We start from the raw sequence: 21,675 nt of genomic DNA, 5'->3' as shown, positions 1-21,675 counted from the left end.
GCAAGTGGATTTTGACAGAGGCAGATTTCTCAGACTAGTATCCTCACATGACTCTAGTGCGTAACTTCTTTTATTCTTCATTCTTGCTAAATATCTATTTCCTATAATTGATTTTAAGTCTTAAGTTTACTCAAAGTAGCTATATCAAAACAGCACCTACTCACCATACATGCTTTTTTAGCCAAACAATTAACTCCTCTTATCGACCACTTTTTCCTCTGTCAGATATTATGCTTCTTTCTGAACAGATAAAATACAGATGCCATGAGGCTGAAAAAAAGCGAGGTACTATATCCTTTCTTTTTTCCAATACTGACTCTAACCTTTCCATGCTTATGTTCAAGTTGCCAGACTATCCGAAGGAGCTTACCCTAACCATAATTTATAAGAAGGTCCTCACCTCATCAGCTATTTTTACTTACTGCATTTAAACATACATTTTTGCCATTCCACTGAATGGCTCATAAATGTGACCCCCATAAACCCACTGATTGCTCAATCAAATGGATATATTTTAATTATTGTTTAATCTTCCTGAAGTGTTTTATACCACTGGCATGTCTTCTATATTGTGATTCTTTCTCTCTCTCTCTCTTTTTTTTTTTTTTTTTTTATTTAGGACATCATAGTTTCAATACAGTTTTTCTGAACATTCTTTCTCAAATGTCTTCATTCAGTCTCCTTTCCTTGTCCTCTCATTATTGATGATTCCCAGAACCCCATTATCAAATTGTACCTTCTAAAGTTCTTTATGAAACAGTATATATCCCCTCCTAATTGCTTTTCATTTATTGCATATATTCTTATAATTATCAAATCTAAACTTTATTTTAAACCACTTTTGTCAATTCCAGATATATATTTCTTTTTCAGGCATACACTTATTGCTCCCATCATGAAATTCTTCAGACATTCACATTCAACATGATCTGCAGTTGGAATATAATGGCTTCAGCCAGATCTCACTGAATGTGTATGGATATTTCATATTTATGGAGACAAACTTTATTTCATTATTTTAACATTTTACAGTGTAATTCTATATAAAGCTTTAGTAAAGTTTATTACAAAAGGCACATGAACATTTAGTTTAGCTTTTTCTCTAGAAGCAATGGAACAAAAAAGTTTTCAGAGAGAGAGAGACATGATAAATAAATAAATGGAAAATGGACATTGATGCTCTCCTCCTTGTGGTATGAAATCAGGACCAGGTGAAGGGGAAGAAAAGGTGATCACAACTATGATCGGTGAAGTGGTGTGTTTTTAACTTACTAGATAACCAGTTATACCATTCATCTATTACTTATAGCAGTGACTCTCAAAGGAAAAGAGAAAGTAAGCATTCAAAGACAAGATAGAAATCATTCCTAGCTAGTCAAATGGCCCATTGCAGAATGTATCTAAGTGGTAAGACTACTTTCCTTGTATTTATAAAATTATAATGCAATAATTATGTTGGACAAAACAAATGTTTCTTTTAGTCAAATGAATCCAGTAATTCTCCTTTGAGTATTGTGCCAAATTTTTATATAAATGGATAAATTACCTATATTAGGATCCTCTTTTTATATATCACAAAAAAGGATACTAAGAATAAAGCATATGCCTGCAGAATATAGTAGAATTAGCTGAAAAACAACTGTTTCTTCCTGCTGAGTAAACTTTAAATCACCAGTCTGCTGAGATAAAAAAGCAGTACATATTTTGGAAATCATCTAAGAAACTACAAAAATTATAGGGAAATCATAGGATTTTAGATCGTGAAGGGGACTTAAAATTTTAGTCTGAATAATTTATTTCAGGAGCAAAGAAACAAAAGACATAAAGGGTCAAGTACAATCTGAAATACTCTAGAACTATTCTAAGAATGCATGCATTTTTGGATTTGGCAACCAGTTCAATTTTCCATACTTCTAGAGATTTTCAGTTTTCCTTTGAAATAAGTGAATTCAACAACTTCTACTTTGCACAAAAGTACAAGACTTGAAAGTGTGATCTTTCAAACTGCCGTGGAAATGTCTAATTGCTACTTTTTTAACGCAAATTAATTTTCTCATATGCTCAATTTAAGTATCATCCAATTTTCCTCTCAGTGGCCTTTTGCTTAAGGAGTAATTACATTGCTGACATTTTTAATTAAAATAGTGCAATCTATTTTACAAAGCATTAGGCCTGTCATTGATTTTAGATCCTGAATAAAATTTTGGTTGATGAATCAGGATATATGTCTTAATACTCTATGAAGCTTATATGTATTAGCATACAATTTAAATTGAACAGTATTCAGATAAAAAGTCATTTTTAAAAAAAATCAATAACATCATTAAAATTAGGATCCTAATACAATGAAACAGATTATATATATATATATATATGGGGGAGTCCATCTTAATAAAGCTTTGTATCTAATAATTTTAATGTACAGTTGGACAATAGAGATTTAACATTTTGGCACTCGTTGGAGCTCTGAAAAATAATCTGTGACTTATTATATATTTATTAATATATTTCTGAATTCTAAAGTATGTTTTAAACTCTTAATGAAGAGAAGCTGTGAGTCACTTGTCCAGTACACTGAGACTGTTGGTAATATAATAAATGATGCTTCTAAACAAAGGGTGGGGAGGGAATGGACCTGTGCATTCTGAAAGATAGTAATCTCAGTGACAAAGGAATCTCAGTAATCTGTAAATGAGGACAAAGCAGAGATCTAGTCAGGTATGTAGCAGAAGAAAGTCACCTAAAAATTCCTCAAGCAAAGGCTGTGAAACCTAGTTAGAAGGGACTCTTAATGCATATAGATCTATATTACTTTTTAAAAATTTTTGTTTTATTATTTTTTTAAATGGCTGCACTCACAGCATATGAGAGTTCCTGGGCTAGAGGTAGACTTGGAACTGCAGTCCTCAGTAGCCTACGCCACCGACACAGCAATCCCAGATCCAAGTCACATCTGCAACTTGTGGCAATGCAGGATCCTTAACCCAATGAGCGAGGCCCATGACAAAACCCACATCCTAACAGACACTGTGTCAAGTTCTTAACCCACTGAGCCCCAGTGAAAACTCCTGGATCTATATTACAAAGTGAGGGAGAGACTATGATCAAGCCTTGGTAGTTCAGTATATCTTACGAATTATCTAGTATTGTACATAGTCAGACATAAAATTACTCAAAAATTAGACTTCTTTCTCAAATTCAGATCTTGGGTAAACTTACCACATTTATGACTTCATTCTGTTAGTATTTATTTAACCCAACAATACAACATAAACTTAACTTTCTTCCAATAATATCCTTTGATGTAAATTCCTCCACTATTAAATTTGGTATGTTCCCTATGTGGCCAGGGGCTAAATGTGATTTTTTTTCCCACTGTGAGAGATTATAGGTGGTAGTATATGTTTTCAAAGCTTTAATTTTATTCTCTAATTTGAGCCTCTTTCAGATAATTCTCATGTTTTTGCAGCTCTAGGCATTAAGCAGTGGGTGGAATTTAATGATGAAAGCAACTGATTTTATTAATGCAAATACAGCAGCTGCATCAAATTCCTATTTACCAGATGTGATAGTTTGGAAGGGGGATAGTGAGAGCCTTTCTTATTGCCTCATGACTACTTTTTGGACTGACAGAATACACAAAAAAAATTCTGCCCCATTAGGGAAATTTGAGAAGTCACAAGATGAGATGAAGCAAGAAATCAAAATATGAGAAAAAATATTGAATATATCACCCATAAATCACCATTTGGGTAAAAACTGCATTTGTCAATTATTGACTTTACACAGGAATAACATTCCTTGGTAATGAATAAAATTTCTGGAATTAAAATTAAATAAACTCATTGACATCTGTTCAATCTAGCTATGAGAACAATAATATATTTCTAAGTTTTATACTAATTTAAATTTTTTCTGAAACATTTTAAAACTATAAAAATATTTTCATTTTAGCCATAATTGTCTCATTTCATAGGTTTAAATTCAAATGATTCATTCCATATAGACTGCATCTTGAATCTGAATCCTGAGGGGTATAAATATAGATCTTTGGGTATAAGGAAATTGTTTACCATGTCATGTTAAAATTTTTTCTTGGGCATAAGACAAGATAAGACCAGAGAAATGATTTAACTTTTCTCTATTTATATAAATATACAACAATATTTGATCACTAAATACTAAAGATCAAGTAATTTAAAGAATAGTGTAATATTTTTGTATTTTATTTGTATTATATCTAATAACCTCATTGAATTTCTAAATTCTGCTTGTAGAGACATAAATTGGTACAAGCTTCTTCTCAAAACATAGAATATGAGTCAAAGACAAAGAGACAATAAAACTTTGATATAAAAGTTGATTTGCTCAAAATTCACTCTATAAATCATTTGACTAATGTCAAAAGAAAATAATACAGGACAATCTATTGTAGTTTTCCTTACTTTTTGAAGTATGCAATAGAGAATGGAAAAATAAAAAAGACAGTTTCAGGCAGGGTTGAGTATTGTAAAGGAAGTAAAATATAAGATAGTGTTATAGTTGAACATAATGAGAAGAGACTAAGTAAGGCACTTAGGGAAGGCTTCTCTGTGCAAGTGAAATTTGATTTGATTCTTAGTAGTTGACTAATGCAATAGTTCCAGACAAAGTGTGAGCAAATGATAAATAACTAAGGTGAAAATAAGCTTAACATTTTCAAAGATAAGAAAAATGATCAGTGAGAAAACTGATCAATGACAAATGATCAACTACAAAAGTGGGAGGAGAAAGATTGGACAAGGGCCTCATAATCTTGAGTGATAGATACCATGAAAGGGAAGTCTTAAAATCAGAATCTGTTTTTAGTAGATATGCATTTCCTGTTGGAAATTTGGAATTAAAATGCCAGAATAACACTCTGGAATCAGATGATGAAACATTTTAAGCCATAGGTAGGTTTATGGATTTATTTAAATGTTCAGAGAAGGCACCAGTAAGATTGGAAGCACCTCAACTTTATATTGTGAAGGACCATGACTTCTGTTGGGTGAATGTACTCTGATGTGGGAATATGTTAACATTTGAATCAGTGAGATATGTTAGATGCAGATATAATAATATAACTTACATTAATATATTTATGACCGTCAAGAATATGTTTAATTAATTTTTTCATATTCATATGTATTCTGAAAATTGTGACAACTATAACAGTTCCACTGCAACAACTAGAAAAGCTCATTCCACTGCAAAAATTCTAAGTTTTAAAGACACTAAAGGGCCCTAGAAACAATAAAGAATAAGATTGGAATTCCAGAGATAGGGGACTCTTCTTACATTAGCTGACTATCATTTCATTGGCTAATTTCTCTTAGTGACACTTGCTGATTATAAGCTGAGGCCAGGGAAGTGCTTGGCTCCGTCTTCATACTAAGCCTATGCTGAGGAACACCCCTGAAAGTAACTGTAAGTCTTTTGGAGCTTTATAGAGTTGATGCAGGAAACAAAGTAAGAATACTGCCCATATAGTCATATTTCCCCAACGGACAAATTCTGAATCTCAACTTGCCAGCAGGTAGCTTATTTACTGCTAAACGGAGTAGTATCTCCTACAGTTGTGTTGTACTCAAGACAAGTCCCACCAGAGAAATGGAGCCTGTCTCAAAACACAGTTCTTTTTCTGCTCAATATATCTGCAAGATTTACAAACAGGAGGAGGCAAGAATCTGGGGAGCTAAATTTAGATTTCTGCAGGTCAGAATCTCCCAGATTTTCAGGGCTGAGAAAAGAGAGATTTGACAGGCTCCAGTCCAAAGATTAAAATGTCCCAATAACATGCTCAAAGAACAGAGATAGAGCAGAGGTAGGTAGATTGAGTCTTATGTAGAATAGAGTCCAGAGACAAGCCAATACAATCCCTATCTAATTCAAGATCGACTCTTAACCTATCTTCCTAGAGAAGGAAGGAAAGCCCTCTCTTGCATTAGAAAACCTTCTGGTAGTTCTGGTAGTTGTTTTGTTTTGTTTTTTAAATCAGACCTACAAAAAAGTAAGTAAAAGTTGACTAGTAATATAAAGAAGCAGACAGAACAATAATCCAAGTAGTGAACAGAATATAATGAAGAACTTATAAATGTACTTAATATAATGTAAGAAATGACAGACAAATGGATGAAAAATGAAAAGTTCAATAGAATGTGTTAATCTGTAAAAATAGAATCAACTGTAAAATAAAATATCTGTAAGAAGGAAACCAAATCTGTTGAATGAATTTAACAGACTATACACAGAAGAAAAATTTGTGTACTTTATACATATATATAATACATATACGTACATATAAAGCACATGTATAAAGTAAATAAAATGTAAACATTGACTATGGGTGGTATACATAAGCATTAACAGTGATGATGTCTAGAATTGCTGATTAATCCCTTTTATTCTTTTTCCTCTTCCTTTTTCTATTTCATTTAATATCAAGTATTGTTTTAGACTGAATAATTGGCAGTAGCTACTGAAACAAATCTCCCCCAGATCTCACTCTATTAGCATAGCATTTTCTCCTTTCCCCTGATAAATAAAATGCTGATATTTCTCATCAAGTGGCCCTCCTGAACAGCTGTCCACTAAGTGGTGACTGCGAGGCCCAATTTCTATTGTGTCCCATTGTCACTTCCACAGTGACACAGGTAGGTCCTCAGAGTCCCCTGCATCTTAGGGTTTGGCAAGAAAAAGACAAACTTGGGAAGATTGTGCCATAATCACATGCACCCTCAGTGACACACACAGCACTTCCATCCACTCCCCTGTGTACAGTGGTATCATGGTTCCACTGCAAGCAGGGAAATGGAGTGCCTGATAGGTGGGTCACTCCCTGAAACAGCTCGACACAACAGAAAGGGAGCATAAATCTGTGCAGTTCAGCAAGCAAGATTTGCCACAAAATAATTCATGCAATGAAGCAAATTACCATCGACATGCAAAATAATAACATTGCTTCTACATTTCAACTGTCTAAATGGTTACTTAAATTATGTCTTCTGTTCTTCTCTATGGTTATCCCTTAAATTGTGCCTATTTATTTAATTGAGCAAAGGAAATTTTGCACAACTTCAGTGTATCAAGAAATTGTCTTTAAAAGTTTTAATTGCTTGTAATTTATCAGAGAAAGAGATTACTTATATTTTTCACATTTATCAGTCTCTTTTTAATGTACTCATTAGATTTTATGTTTTCCACAGTTTGAATTTACAAGCAAAGGAAAAAAATTATAGAGTTATTTTGAAAATAATCTTTATGTATACATGATGAATTGGTCACTTTTCATACTTCTTTCATTCCAAAATAATTTTTGACGGGGCAAAATTTGTAATTCCGTAACAGTACATTATCATTTTAACCTGTTTTCTGATCATTATTTCTTTAAAAAATATTATTTTTATCTTTCTTTATATTAAAAAATAATAAAATACTTTTCAAGAGATAATATTTGCTGTGGATTTCCTCAAAATATAAGTTAGTGGTCATACATCTTCCACACAGCTTCTGTTTGACTTTGTGGTCCGTGTCCCCATCCCACTCTCTCAGCAAAGTCTTGAAGCCTAACTTACATGACAAATTCAAAAGACTCCCACAACTTCCTGTTTCCAAACAGGTTCAGCCAACGGGAACCCCAGAAGGAGCTGGACAAGGGAGCATAGAAATGTCAGGGTGCTGCTTCTTCTGGGTTTATCCATGACCCAACACTATGAGCTGCTGTGTCTCTGAACCGAGTATTAGTGCTTCTCTTAAGGGTGATCTCTTCTATTTCAAATTAAGTAAAGAAACAAAAATACCCATCATCATTAAAACATATATATACTAAATTATATGTCTATCCCCACTGGACCTCATTATTATTTGGTCATAAAAGATTTTAACCATACCATCACTATAACTTTATGTATACTTTTTTACAGGCAGAGGCTTTGATTTTTCTGTCCTTTATTTAAACATTAACAGGATCACAGAATATTGTTAATGGAAACAAAATACCAGTGTAGTAAAGAGCCAGAATGTTGATGTGTAATTCAGAAACACTGATCACATTTAAAGTGATATTTAGTCACTATCGTAAATTCTCACTTTAGGAAGGTTATGAGAAAAAAAAAGAAAAAACCTCAAGAAAAATATATAAATAGAAATGTGATGCATAGCTGGAAGAAAACCAATTTGATAATACATCTGAATATTTTCTAGCCTTCTTCACTATACTCTAAAGTGAATGCAATAGAGAGATGATAGATATAAATAGATGGTAAAGAGATTTTATAAAGTTATGTACTTTATTAACATGTTTTATGAACTGACTATATCTTTGCTTTTTTCCTGATAAATAGAATTGTATTTTTATTCATTTTTTTGTCTCTCTCTCTCTCTCTCTCTCTTTTTTTTTTTTTTTTTTTAGGGCCACACTCGCAGCATATGGAGGTTCCCAGGCTAGGGGTCTAACTGGAGCTGGAGCTGCTGGCCTACACCACAGCCACAGCAATGCAGGATCCAAGCCTCATCTGCAACCTACACCATAGCTCACAGCAATACTAGATCCTTAACCCACTGAGCAAGGCCAGGAATCGAACCTCTATCCTCATGGATGCTAGTTTGATTTGTTTCCACTGGGTCATGATAGGAACTCCAGAATTGTATTTTTAGGTACACTTTTTAAGCAACACATGGTCATAGCTAAAACTGTGACATATAAAAAGTACATCCTTTTAGAACTTAGCATGCTCATCCAGATGTCTAGCTCTCCTTCTGCGAGCACAGGGAATCTGAACTGTCTTACCTCCTCAAGTGGTAGACATGTGCATGCTACTTGCTTTGGCCTATAAAATAGACAAATTGTATATATGAGTAGATATACGTGTCACGTCCATGAAGAAGCATGCACTTTATGGTGCTAATCTTTTCAAGTCTCTCTTCTCTTGCAACAGAGAGAGTAAAACAATCTTTCTGTCTCCATGGAATTGGCCTATTCTGTAATTTCCATGTAAATGGAACCACACAACATATAACCTTTTATGTCTGGCTTCTTTCCTTTAGCCTAGTGTTGTTAAGATTCATATTGAAGTATATTCCTCCCTCTTTTTGATCCACTTTCTGAAATTTTTATTAAACACAAATGATGCAATGCTTACTATCTTATATCTTTTTATTGAATTTTCATCCACTTTATATTATCTATTTACCATTTCAGGAGTAGAAAAGTGTAAAAGATTAAATATATTTGATTTACAGCTGATTATTATCTGACTAAAAAGTAAATATTAACCCAAAGACAGTGTTGGAGCTTAAAGAAAAATACAAAAACTCTTCTTGCTATTGTAATATATTCTCCTAAATGTTTCTAAAAATATCTTGGAGTTTTAAAAATGTATCCACCTTCTGTAACTCATTTGAGAGAAAATGTGACTCACATAAAAATTTAAAAATTTAAGTAGATATCTTCTGTGAAAAAAAGCATTAAAGTCTTTATTTTGATAACTGATAAATTTTTAGATAATTTCAATGAAATTTTAATGATGCAGAAACTGTTCTTTTTCATAAATAGAAATGAACTATATCCAGAAGTCTTAGGATCAAAAGGCATTACATTTTACTTTAATATATGTGAAGATCTAAGATACTACTCAATACTAAGAAAGCTACAAATGAATTCTTCACCCTGGGTATTACTGACAAAAAGGATTAAATAAATACATTTGGTTTCTTTTATTTCTTCTAAAGCATGAGCTAGCTACAATAGCAGAGTAAAGCTTCATATTTCTTTTACTGTCCTGTATTGCAAAGTCTTATCTAATATAGATGGGTATTTAACAACTTTTTCTCATGCCTATAGGATTTTGCACTTTAAAATTATAAATTTCTCTTTCAACAGTCTTAAAATTATTTTGCCTACTATAAATTTGTTTTTACTAAAAATGTGTTTTCTCCCTCCCTGCTGCTATGGTATTGCTTCTGTTTGCTACTTTTTTCTTATTCTACCTCTTGGCATTCCCATGGATTCTTCAGTATCATGATGATGCATTTAATCCTATAATTGTTCATCGTTCCAGAACTTCAACTTTTTAGAAATTATTTTTGTGAGTCCCTTGGTGGCTCAGTCTGTTAAGGATCCAGCATTGCCACTGACGTGGTGTGGGCTTGATCCTTGGCCTGAGAACTTCTGCATGCCGCTGGTGCAGCCAAAAAAAAATATTTTCAATATAAATGTTAAGCTGTAAAATGCATTTGGCATAGAAAGAGCAAATATAAGATGAAATATAATTTGAGGCATCAGAAACCTATCATTTTTAGTGATTTAGGATCTTTCAACCATGTTGTTAGTTATTATTTCATGGTTATTTATAGGAGCTTTTTCAAATATAGAGACTTCTGAACTAAATATATATAAGCTGTTATCAAGGCAGATCTAAGATCTGTGTACTACAACACTGCTAATAAAGTGAATGCAGTTCCAGCATCTAAAAGATGAAGGGCCGAATGCTAAACCATCATTTGCACAGATACCTAAATATGTTTCTCCAACAATCTGTTCCAGTTTTGGGCTCCCATGCAGAAGTACAACATGGGCTTTCCATTAACTTTTGAAGCTTTATCTGAAAACAGTGGCTTCCAGTAATGTAGTAACTCAACATTTTTCTGCATTTTCTACTCTGTAATATAGATATGAGGCAGTCGCAAAGATTTATCATTAGCACCTAGCAATATGCTTGTGTTGTCATTCAACTTTGTGAATTTTGCACACATAAGTTTATTTATTGAGTCTATTTGTTTAGGCTACAGTCCCTACTTATTTAATCAAACAGAATTCTAGGTATTACTATAAAGCTATTTTGTAGATATGGCTATTGTGTGTATGTCTAGATGTAAAGTCATTTGACTTTTTTTAACTCAATGAATTTTATTATATTTATAGTTGTACAACAAACATCACAAATTATAGAAGGTAGTCTTTATATAAAGTCAACTAATTTTACTGATCTGATGCTGTAAAATCAGTTGACTTTACGAAAAGGAGATTACCTTCTATAATGTGGGCAGGCCGCATTCAATCAGCTGAAGGCCTTAAGAACAAAAACAGAGGGTCCCAGAAGAAGAAATTCTGCCTCAATACTGTAGCATTAGTTCTTATCTGAGTTTCACATGCTGAACCACCCTACTGATTTTAGACTTGGTAATTTCACAAACATGTGAGCCAGTTCCTTAAAATAAACCTCTTAACACATACCCACATGCATACTTTTTTTTTTTCACACATACCATGTCTGTGTATGTGTGTGTATACATATGGATGTCTGTATTTGTACATATATAATCTTCTGTTGATTCTGTTTTTCTGGATAACCCTGACTGATACAATCATTGTCTTTCTTTTCTTCTGTAGCTTCCTGGTTCTCATCCGAGTTCTCATCCCATCTCCTCCCCTCTCTCTCCTCTTCTGTGCAGCGGTGTTTGTGTTGGCCAAGGTGATTGTTGGGATCTGGCTGAGGGGGAAGATGAGTTGGAAATATATATCATTGATTTTTGGTGGGATGTATGTATGTGGTTTTTCGTGACTTTTCTCTAGATTTGTCTTCTTTCTATACGTTTCCTTTCATATAGCCAGACCTGTGTCATTTCCTCCAAATACTTCTTTTGCCCACTGTGCTGACATTGTGAAATAAACATGCAGGGCTAGATGCTATAGCACAGCATGAAAATGCACTCCATAACCTGAGTTCTGAAGTAGAGGAGAAGAAAAATATTTGAAAAGCTGACACAAAAAAACTCATCTTTGGAAAATTCGGACACATCTTACAGATGCCATAAAATATTATCTTGACAAAGTTTTTTTTTCTGAATTAAAAAGAAAATTCTAAAATTTGGATAAAGAAATGTGAAGGAAAAAAGTAATAAGAAATCTAACTTGTACAAATGATAAGTAATAAGAAATATATTTTAATAAATCATGAGTGAAAGATCTTTCTTTTCTGTAGACTGTATTTAAAAATTGTTGCATTATGTGGTAATCCAAGAATATGCAGCAAACAGTAAAAAAAAAATTATAGCTTTGTCTCAAGAAGTTAAGTTTTCATTTTTATGGATTCTGATGTTTGCAGTATTTGTAACTTTTTCCAAAAATGTATTTTTAGAATATTTCTCATTCTAATAATCATGTATTTTCATATTGAATATTATATTCATAATGGGGTACACTTTAAGTTAAATTTTAAATTAACAAAGTATACAAATTTTAGGTGAAAATAATCCTTGCAGGGAGAAGTCCCTGGTTCCTGTTTCTTCTTTGTTACTGTAACTATGGCTTCTGTTCTAATTACCTGGGCTGCTACAGAGTCTCAGTCTGCCATCATCTTATAGTGAACCCACAGCCATTAAAGCCTGCTCTTTCATGGCCTCACAAGCAGCTCATAGCAGTTTCTACCAAAGTCACTGCTGAGGAAGAGTATCTAGAGGCAGGCCATCTGTATATATTTTTCTTGCTACAGAAGAAATAACAAGTGACCTAAGTGCCATGGTCCCTTGATCAGTGGTATCTGGGTTGTGTTGGCTCTCTATAAACCTGAGTGCAAGAGATTCCTCTTCTTTGTACGTGTTTCCTTTCTCTCACTATAGAAAAGTATTGTCATTATAAGTACAAATAATTTAATGGAATTTAATTCAAGGGAATGTCATTCAACCTTGAAAAAGAAGAAAGTCCTGACATTTGTGACAACATGGATGAACTTGGAGGACATTATAGTAAGTGAAATAGGCCAGACACTGAAAGACACATACTACATGATCTCATTTACAGATCTTACCTTAAAAAGTCAAACTAATAGATGCAGAGAATAGAATGGCAGTTGCAAGGGGCTGGAATGAGAGGAAAATGTGAGGATGTTGGTTAAAAGGTACAGTTCTGGGAAAAGATGAGTAAATTCTGGAGATCTAATGTACAACACGGCCACTATAGTGAATAATACTGAGTTATGTATTTGAAATATGCTGAAAGAGTACATCATATATGTTCTCACCCCCCCCCACACACACACACGTGCACGCACACACACACACACAAATGATAACTATGAAATGGGATGGATATGTTAATTAGCTTTGTTGTGGTAATTATTTTACAATGTACACTGTAAATATATACATTTTTGTCAATTCTATATGAGTAACACTGAGAAAAAAAAATTATAGAGGAAATAAAGAAACATTCAATTGTGTTAGAGGCTAAAGAGAAATATCACTAAAAAGAAAAGTATATTGGTGCAGACAAGGAATCAACCCCAGGAGATGCATCCATTCGCTAACCAACTTGGATCAAAACAAATAAAATTAGTTTCTGTCTAACGCAAAGCCCTCTGCAAGGTCACATATTTCTTGAGGACACCTCTCCTGAGTGCAGTGTCTCAGTGAACTTGATGACCTTAATACTATATTCTCAACACACCTCCCCCCTGAGGAAACAGACTGAAGTATCAGAGAGCTGTCCTCACTGCCTCAGCTCCAAAACACATCACACATCATATTATATTTGCCAGGACAGTCACGTACAGACTTTCATATAGAACCAGAAAAAAGGGAGATATGGATATTGGTGAGAAATGGATACTGGTCTACCTCAGGGATGTAGAAATAAACTTTGATATAGCAATTATTGGGTTGTAATGAAAGGAAAAAGACTTCCTCTGCAGCTATTCAAATAAATGAAAAACTAATGCATTGAGTGCTGGGAAAAATCATGAATGTATTTTTATCAATATTTTATTTGTTGTTACATTCCAAATTCTCCTTTTTTTCTCTATAGACCTATGTATTTCATACTATAAGACATATTAAATATAAAATATTAATTTAAAAAGACTCATTTAAACTCATAAATTATCACCTGGAATATAGAAGGAAATACCAGATCAGCATGAAGTAAACAGTTTACAGACATAGATTATAATGTTCCTTGCAGTTTCTAAGCCTTTGGAGTCTGTTTTGAGGCATGGCACCTTTAAACTCTTGGGGCTTTAACATTTAAGTTTTCTCCATAGACATAAAAACATAAAATTCACTCAAACTTTCCAGATCCAGTCACATACATGGCAGAAAACTAAAATAATCACTTTTTAGAAAACCTAGGTAAAAATGAAAAAGATGCGTACCGTTTGCATCCCCACCAAAAGCAGACAGGGATTGCCTTTTCTCCATATCCTTGCCAACATTGTTATCGCTTGTCTTTCTGATGATAGTCATCCTAACAGGTGTGCAATGATATGTCACTGCAGTTTTGACTTGCATTTCCATCTTGATCCAGAAGCCCTGTTGATTTAAATTTGTATCCCCAGATCCTTTTATCCATCTATGCTGGAGAACTACATGAAGATATTTAATTGGCATCCCAAAATTAACATGTATAAAACAGAACTAATATTCTTTTCTCCTCACTCCAGCCCATCCCAGAAGAGTGATTCTGGCCTCATATTTTTATTTTAATTTAACCAACGGTACAACTATTCAAAAATTCTCAAATCCATCTTACTTCTCCCCCTATATTATGAATAGCTGACGAATCATCAATTCCTGACTCTTTTACCTTTTATATTGATGACCTTTTTGTTTACTTCTCTCCATGTCTATATATTCACCAGCAGCCTACTTCAGGCTTTTTTCTTGTTTAAGTAGGTTTCTGAGGTGGCTACCAAACTTATTTTCCTGTCTCCATTCTTAAACTCTTTTGATCCATCATTTGAAGGAGCCAGTATTCTTACTCTTAAAATGCAAATCAGCTTATTCATTCTAGTGCTTTAAAACTTTCACTGGGGGTTCTATTGCAAATGGAAAAAAAAAACAAAAAAAAACACAGTTGTTACTTGGATTAGAAAAATCTGCATGATCTCTCTCTTCTTTGCTCTACAACACCGGTCTCTCTAGTGGGATATATACACCAAAAGGTAACAAAGATAATCCATCAAGGGCTGGAAGAAAAAATTCAACTTCTTTATTTTTTCTAGAATTGAGAAATATATTAAATTGAGTATCACATGTTTATTGTGCAAGTTATCTTGTCTCCTTTACTTGGTCTATATGTCAGAAAAGTTCTCTGGAGAAAGAATAAGGGTTTCAGATGCACAGAAGTTAACAATTATCCTCACATTCTTTTCCTTTAGAGTGTTCTGGCATTTTGCAGTTAATCTGTGCCTGATTTACGAATTACATCATTTAGGTAGACTGACACTTATAGTATGCAAAACTCACTTAAAAGTTTTCTGTCAACCCATTCCTCACATTCAAGGAATTATCATTTAAAAAAAATGTAGTGTTCACATTTTCTGGCTTTAATGTAAGATATCAGTTTGATTATGAAATGCAGTGGAAATTGAGACATAACAAAAGTTAGGTAAATAAAATAACTTAAATGCCACTTTTAATTTTTATTAATTTAAGTGTATTAACCTGCATCTTTGCCTTAAATATATGTGATGCCTTCAGATATTAGCAGATGATAGTGTGCACAAAGAAACAACATAGATGAGGTTCAGTAAGTTTAAAACCCATATTTTAGAACATAAAACTCTCAGTTGTTTGTGAGAGTAACTGAGTGACCAAAGAGAAGGTAAAGGAATAAAGCTGTTCTTTTAAAAATACAAGTTTGGACGATGGAATTGAAACCATGTGCCTATGATTTTAGTATGCCCAGCTGAGAATACTGTTGTACAGTCTGGTATTATTACAAAACTGTGTTCAGTGAAAGCAAGGGAAAAAAAAAAAAAAAAACAGGATTGTTGTTTCCCTGATAAATTCAAAAATGATTTTCTTCACCTCAATCTCATTGTTTTACATTTATGTCTGGCATGTTTTGATAACATACACTACTAGTGCTTATACTTAGATAATAACTTAATGTAACTAAGTAACTTTATGTGCTATGAAGGAATACTCAATATTATGACATGTGAATTCAAAAAAGCTTGAAGACCCCTACTCATCCCATGCTGGTTCTCCTCTCCTTGCAGTTCATATTTTAATCCCACACAGTCTTCCATTACTTGAACCTATTCCTTACTTTGTCAGTTCTTCCCTCACACTGTTCTTTATGGATCCTAAATTTTAATTTTCCCAACTGAGAACATTAGCCAGAAAGACAAATATATCTTAATGTTTGTTCAAAACAAGACCTCTATGTCTAGTACACTGCTTGGCACATATTGGCAGTAGCTAGATTTTTCTTCAGTGAATGAGCTTGTATTTTCCTGGTTTTGCTTATAAAAGCAAAAGCATAGCAGTGCTTTAAAAGATTGAAGCACATAAACTTTCCAGTTAATTCATTAGCAGAGACATTTAACATTACTGTTACAATTTTCATACATTTACTATTTAATATTCAGTCCGTCCTAAAGGGTACTTTGGGGAAGTGCCATTTAAAGAAAATAGAAAAGGAGAACTTAACAATTTGGCAAAGTTTCAAGATTTGGTCAATAGCAGAACCCTTTCCAAAGACCTAGGCTTGAAGTTTCTTATTCCTGTGACTGCAACTAAAAGTTAAATGATTCAATTCCATGAAAAAGGAGGAAACTAACTCATAAAACTATATCACTTCAAGGATCTTTATAGGTCATCTAACCAATCCCATTTTTCTAAAACACAACTGAAATCAAATGTTCTCATCCTTGGAACTAAATTTGAATATGTTCTTACAGAACAATGCCAATAATTTTCACATGAATGCTAAAATAGAACTGAATTTTTTTTATTTCATATAACTGTTTTTCCAGAGAATAGTTTACAATAATATTATAGAAATATAATCCATTATCATCTAATACTCCATTATCGATATTTAAGTACAATGGTCATTTCTCTATTTCTATCAGAATTGCTCTTATCATAATTCTGGGTTAAGAAAGTCTCAAGCCCACTAGTTCTACTAGGTTAATAATATCAATACAGTCTAACTGCTTCATCTGACTCAACCACTACTTATCTGGTTTTATATTTCCTAATGTCTTTGAGAATGAATAAGTAAGAGCATTCCTTATAGAGGAAACCTAGTGAGAAATAATCCAGTAACTGAAGAACTTAAAATTCCTTCCAGGAAAGTGATAAAAAGAGCTTGTGATTATAAGCAGCTTTACTCCTTATTGGATTGTAGGGAGCGAAAGGTAGAGAAACAGAATCATGTGGCAGAGGTAGACAAGAATTAGATCACTTGGCACTGACTTAACTTGGACATCATGTTAAAGTTATTTATCCTGATAAAATGAGAAACCATTGAAGGATTATATGCTTTTAAAAATGTTCACCCTTGATGAAATAGATAATACACTAGGTGAAGCTAACAATAATTGAAAGGAAATCCACTAGGAATATAGTGTGTAACTTAAAGAGATGGTGATACTTGGAATGGTAGTAATAAATACTTAGAAAAATAGATTTCCTGAAGAGAATATAAGACATAATATTGACAGGACATGATGAGAGATAAACTTGAGCATTAAAGTTGGAGAGTTATTAAAAATAATCACTTAGTATGAGAGTCTCTAGGTCCATCCATGTGGCTGCAAATAACAGTATTTAATATATGGCACAAATGAACCTTTCCACAGAAAAGAAAATCATGGACTTGGAGAATATACTTGTGGTTGGCAAGGGGGTGGGGGAGGGAGCGGGATGGATTGGGAACTTGGATTTAATAGATGCAGACTATTGCTTTTGGAATGGATAAGCAATGAGATCCTGCTGTGTAGCACCGGGAGCTGTATCTAGTCACTTAGGATGGAGCATGATAATGTGAGAAACAAGAATCTATACATGTATGTGTAACTGGGTCACCATGCTGTACAGTAGAAAATTGACAGAACACTGTAAAGCAGCTATAGTGAAAAAAAAAATAAAAAAACATTATACAAAAAAATTTAAAAAATAAATATCAAGTTCTGAATTATACAGCAGTATCATTATTAGTGGATTTCCACGGACTATTTCTCAATTCTCCGTACTCCACAACCTTGATAGTGCCAATACATTTTTTTTTTGTCTTTTTAGGGCCACACCTGTGGCATATGGAGGTTCCCAGACTGGGGGTTGAATTGGAGCTGTAGCTGCTGGTCTGTGCCAAAGCCACAGCAGTGCCAGATCCAAGCCATATCTGCGACCTACACCACAGCTCATGGCAGTGCCAGACACTTAACCCACTGAGTGAGGCCAGAGATTGAACCTGTGTCCTCATGGATGCTAGTCAGATTCATTTCCACTGAGCCATAATGGGAACTCCTCAATACACTGTTAAGGGTAATAATAGTAAGAGATGCTTTCCTATGAAAATATAATCAAGACATACAGTTCAGATAAATAATTGTTTTATTTTATAAGCATAACATATTAAAACATAAAGGAGTAAGTATATTAAAGCTTGCAATAATATACATAGATGCTTTAATACTAACTGGAGTTTTAAAGATCATTTATACCCTGAAATGTAAATAATTATTATTAATAATGATGGAATGCTATATTTACAGAAAGAGATTGTTCTAGATTGAATGTGACTCCCCAAAATTTGTATCTTGAAACCAAATCCCAAATAGAATGGTATTTATTAGTGGGGATGTTGTGAGGTAATTATGTCATAAGGATGGAGCCCTGAAGAATAGGATTAATGCCCAGAGAATCCTCTCTCCCCTTTTCCATGTGAGGATACAGAAAAAGACCCTGCCTATGAACCAGGAAGCAGGCCCTCACATACACCAAATCTGCAAGTGCCTTGATATTGTATTTCCAGCCTCCAGAACTATGAGAAATAAATTACGTTTATAAGCCATTCAGTCTGCGGTATCCTATTACAGCAGTACAAATGTACTGCAAGATAAAAAGAGGCAAGTAATCCAGAATCATCACTTCTTTTTTCAGCAGAATTAATAATCTAAAAATTACTACTCTCAAATGTAACAAATATCTTCAGATCCTAAATCAGAAAAGAAAGTGCTAAATCTTTTCACCTCAATAATACTCTCAAATTACTTAAATTATATGAGAAAATCCTTAAAAATAAAAAAAAACCTCCGGATTCAGAGATAACAAATTATCTGAGCCAATAGGAGAATTTACTATTTCCAGGCAAAAACAAACACATAAGCAAATAAAAACATTAAGGAATGGTTTTCCAATGTAAGAACAAATTACGAACATGATTTCTTTTTTTTTGTTTGTTTGTTTTTTTTGTTTATCTTTCTGTCTTTTTTGTCTTTAGGGCCACACCCACAGCACATGGAGGTTCCCAGGCTAGGGGTCAAATCAAAACTGTAGCAGCCAGCCTACTCCACAGCTGCAGCAATGCTAGATCCTTAACCCACTGAGCAAGGCCAGGAATCGAACCTTTGTCCTCATGGACATGAGTTGGATTGGTTTCCACTGAGACATGATGGGAACTACACAAACATGCTTTAAGTTATCCTTGAATATGTTGGTTAACTGATTGTTCATCTGAATTGCTTGTATTCTTCCTGCACTCTAGTATTTTGAATCCAAAACTAAACAACACATTCAGATTTGATCACATTTGAATCCTAACTAGAAAAGAAATATTCCTCTAATATGTTCTCCCAAATTCAACCAAAATACCCATCATTGAAACTGATCCAGTTTGCTCTTGACTAGTCTTGGCTATCCCAATATCTGGATACTAAATTATTACATTTAAATGCTATTTACAATAAGCTCATAATTTCATTTTTTCCTTATAAGCGAGATCAGCATTATACAGGCAATATCAAGCTTTATTTCCAAGAAACTTTAAAGAAGTGTGGAACAACAGATGGATCTAAATCTTTCTAATGCAAGTCTTTTTGTAAATAAAAACAGACTTAGGGGCATTTTCTGTTAAAAAATAGTTTTCAGTAACAGTTTAAAAAATTAGTGCAACTAGAATATTCCAGCAATGTTTATTTTTATTAGCCAAAATGTCAGCCTACCCTATTTTACATTTTATTTTGTTCTTAAACTTAATAAACGTTTTGTATAATTATGCAGTTTCAAACATTCCTTTTAGCTAATATAGCATATGATCACATAGATATGACCAAAGGCTTTATATCTTTCAGAACCACACATACTGAGCTTGTAGAAAATATATTCTCATTTTTAATAAAGAACAAAATATAATTTTGTTAAGGCAAATTCTCCTTAGTTTATTCTCTCAAGGGGTAATATTACAAACTGGTTATAAACCTATGGAGGATTCCTAGAGGCTGAATTAATATACATAAGATAGGAAATGGGAAAAAAAAAATTCTCCTGGGTAGTCTGTAATGGCATAGGGAAAAACAGTGAAATTGGGCTCAGGAGTCTGATATTTTGTCCTCCCATATGGAAATCATAGGCTTCTCTTTCCTTTGGTTTGTGACCAGCAAGGCTGGGACTGCAACTATTCTGTTAGCCTGATTCCCTCAGTGACTCTCATGAATGGGGTTGTCAGAAATAATATAGAATATCCGGGTAAATTTGATTTTCAGTTAAAAACAACAAAATTAGTATAATTATATCCCAAATATTACATGGGGTGTACTTGTACTAAAAAGGTATTCATTTTTTTTCTGATATTTAAATTTAACTGAGTGCCTCTTATTTTTATGTGCTGAATCTGCCCATCTTTTTTTTTTTTTTTTTTTTTTTTTTTTTTTTTTTTTTCCTTTTTGACTGCACCCATGACAAGCAGTAGCTCAGTGCTTGACTGACCCACAGCAATGACAACACATGATCCTTAACCCTCTGGGCCACCACAGAACTTGTATCTAGCCATCTTAATCAAGGTTCCCTGACAGACACAATGATCCATGTAAAACGAGCAAAAAAATTACCTATAGAAACCATGAAATTATTGCAGTAAATTCTACCTAATTTAGATTGATGCATCTACATTAAGTCAAACATCAATGCCAGAAGAGAGGTAATCGTACTCAGATTTTGGATTAGATACATAAGACTGTGGGATATTTGAATGTATATCTTGACTCTTTCTCTAAATTACAAGGTTCCATATGCTTCACAGTTAAGAGAATCATCCTAATTTATGTCTTTATAACATTCATTTGCTCCAACAGAATAATTGACGATTAAGCATTGCTATTTATTTTAATTTTTATCATATGCACATAAAAGTTAAATGTATGTTATGCACTGAAATATGTATTTCTAACATTGACTCTGCATTGACGAACATGTTTTAAAATTAATGTTATACTAAGTCACCAACAAATGGCTATCCAGTAAAGCACTCAGTGCACTCTAGCCAACTTTGAAGAAAACCTATCAAATGACAATATTGAAAAGCAGTGCTGGATATATCTACATGATTATGTTGAAAGACTACAAGGCGACAGATGTTGAATGCACAGAATCACTTTTGCATTTCACTGAATCTCACTGTGTTTGGATATTCGCATTTTCTATATAACCACAGGGAATCATTCCTTAGAAAGGTAAAAGAAGAATGAAGAAGTACTTTAAGAGAACACTTTTGGATACTCTGCATGCTTTTGCTGTCTGTTTTCACATGAGGGTAATAAGTATGCATCTTTGAAATTGCAGCGAGACAGGATATTTAAAATTAGTTCATTGTAGACTCAGAAAAATTCCATTTGAAAAAGAGGCAAAAACAGTTTTTCAGTTATCATA

At 33.4% G+C, this 21,675-nt stretch overlaps 1 long non-coding RNA gene across 4 annotated transcripts in view; it reads left to right on the top strand.

Annotated features, from left to right (window-relative positions):
• Positions 1 to 21,675, top strand: part of LOC102164036 (uncharacterized) — a 279,677-nt gene that overhangs the window by 121,473 nt on the left and 136,529 nt on the right. Inside the window, exons 3-5 of one of the 4 annotated variants that reach the window (XR_014823729.1) lie at positions 5,358 to 5,448; positions 6,589 to 6,674; positions 11,411 to 13,250. The exons of the other annotated variants lie outside the window; for them this stretch is intronic. This is a non-coding gene — a long non-coding RNA (uncharacterized LOC102164036). Of the gene's footprint in view, positions 1 to 5,357; positions 5,449 to 6,588; positions 6,675 to 11,410; positions 13,251 to 21,675 lie in introns of those variants that run through there. 4 annotated transcript variants of the gene reach the window in all.

This window comes from Sus scrofa, chromosome 13 (assembly GCF_054392235.1).
Source record: "Sus scrofa isolate SSC_HxYL_T2T_F1_AM1 chromosome 13, Sscrofa_HxYL_maternal_Yorkshire_Landrace_v2.0, whole genome shotgun sequence".
NCBI lineage: Eukaryota > Metazoa > Chordata > Mammalia > Artiodactyla > Suidae > Sus > Sus scrofa.
The sequence above is the reverse complement of the archived record's forward strand: the minus strand, read 5'-3'. Positions and strand labels throughout refer to the sequence as shown.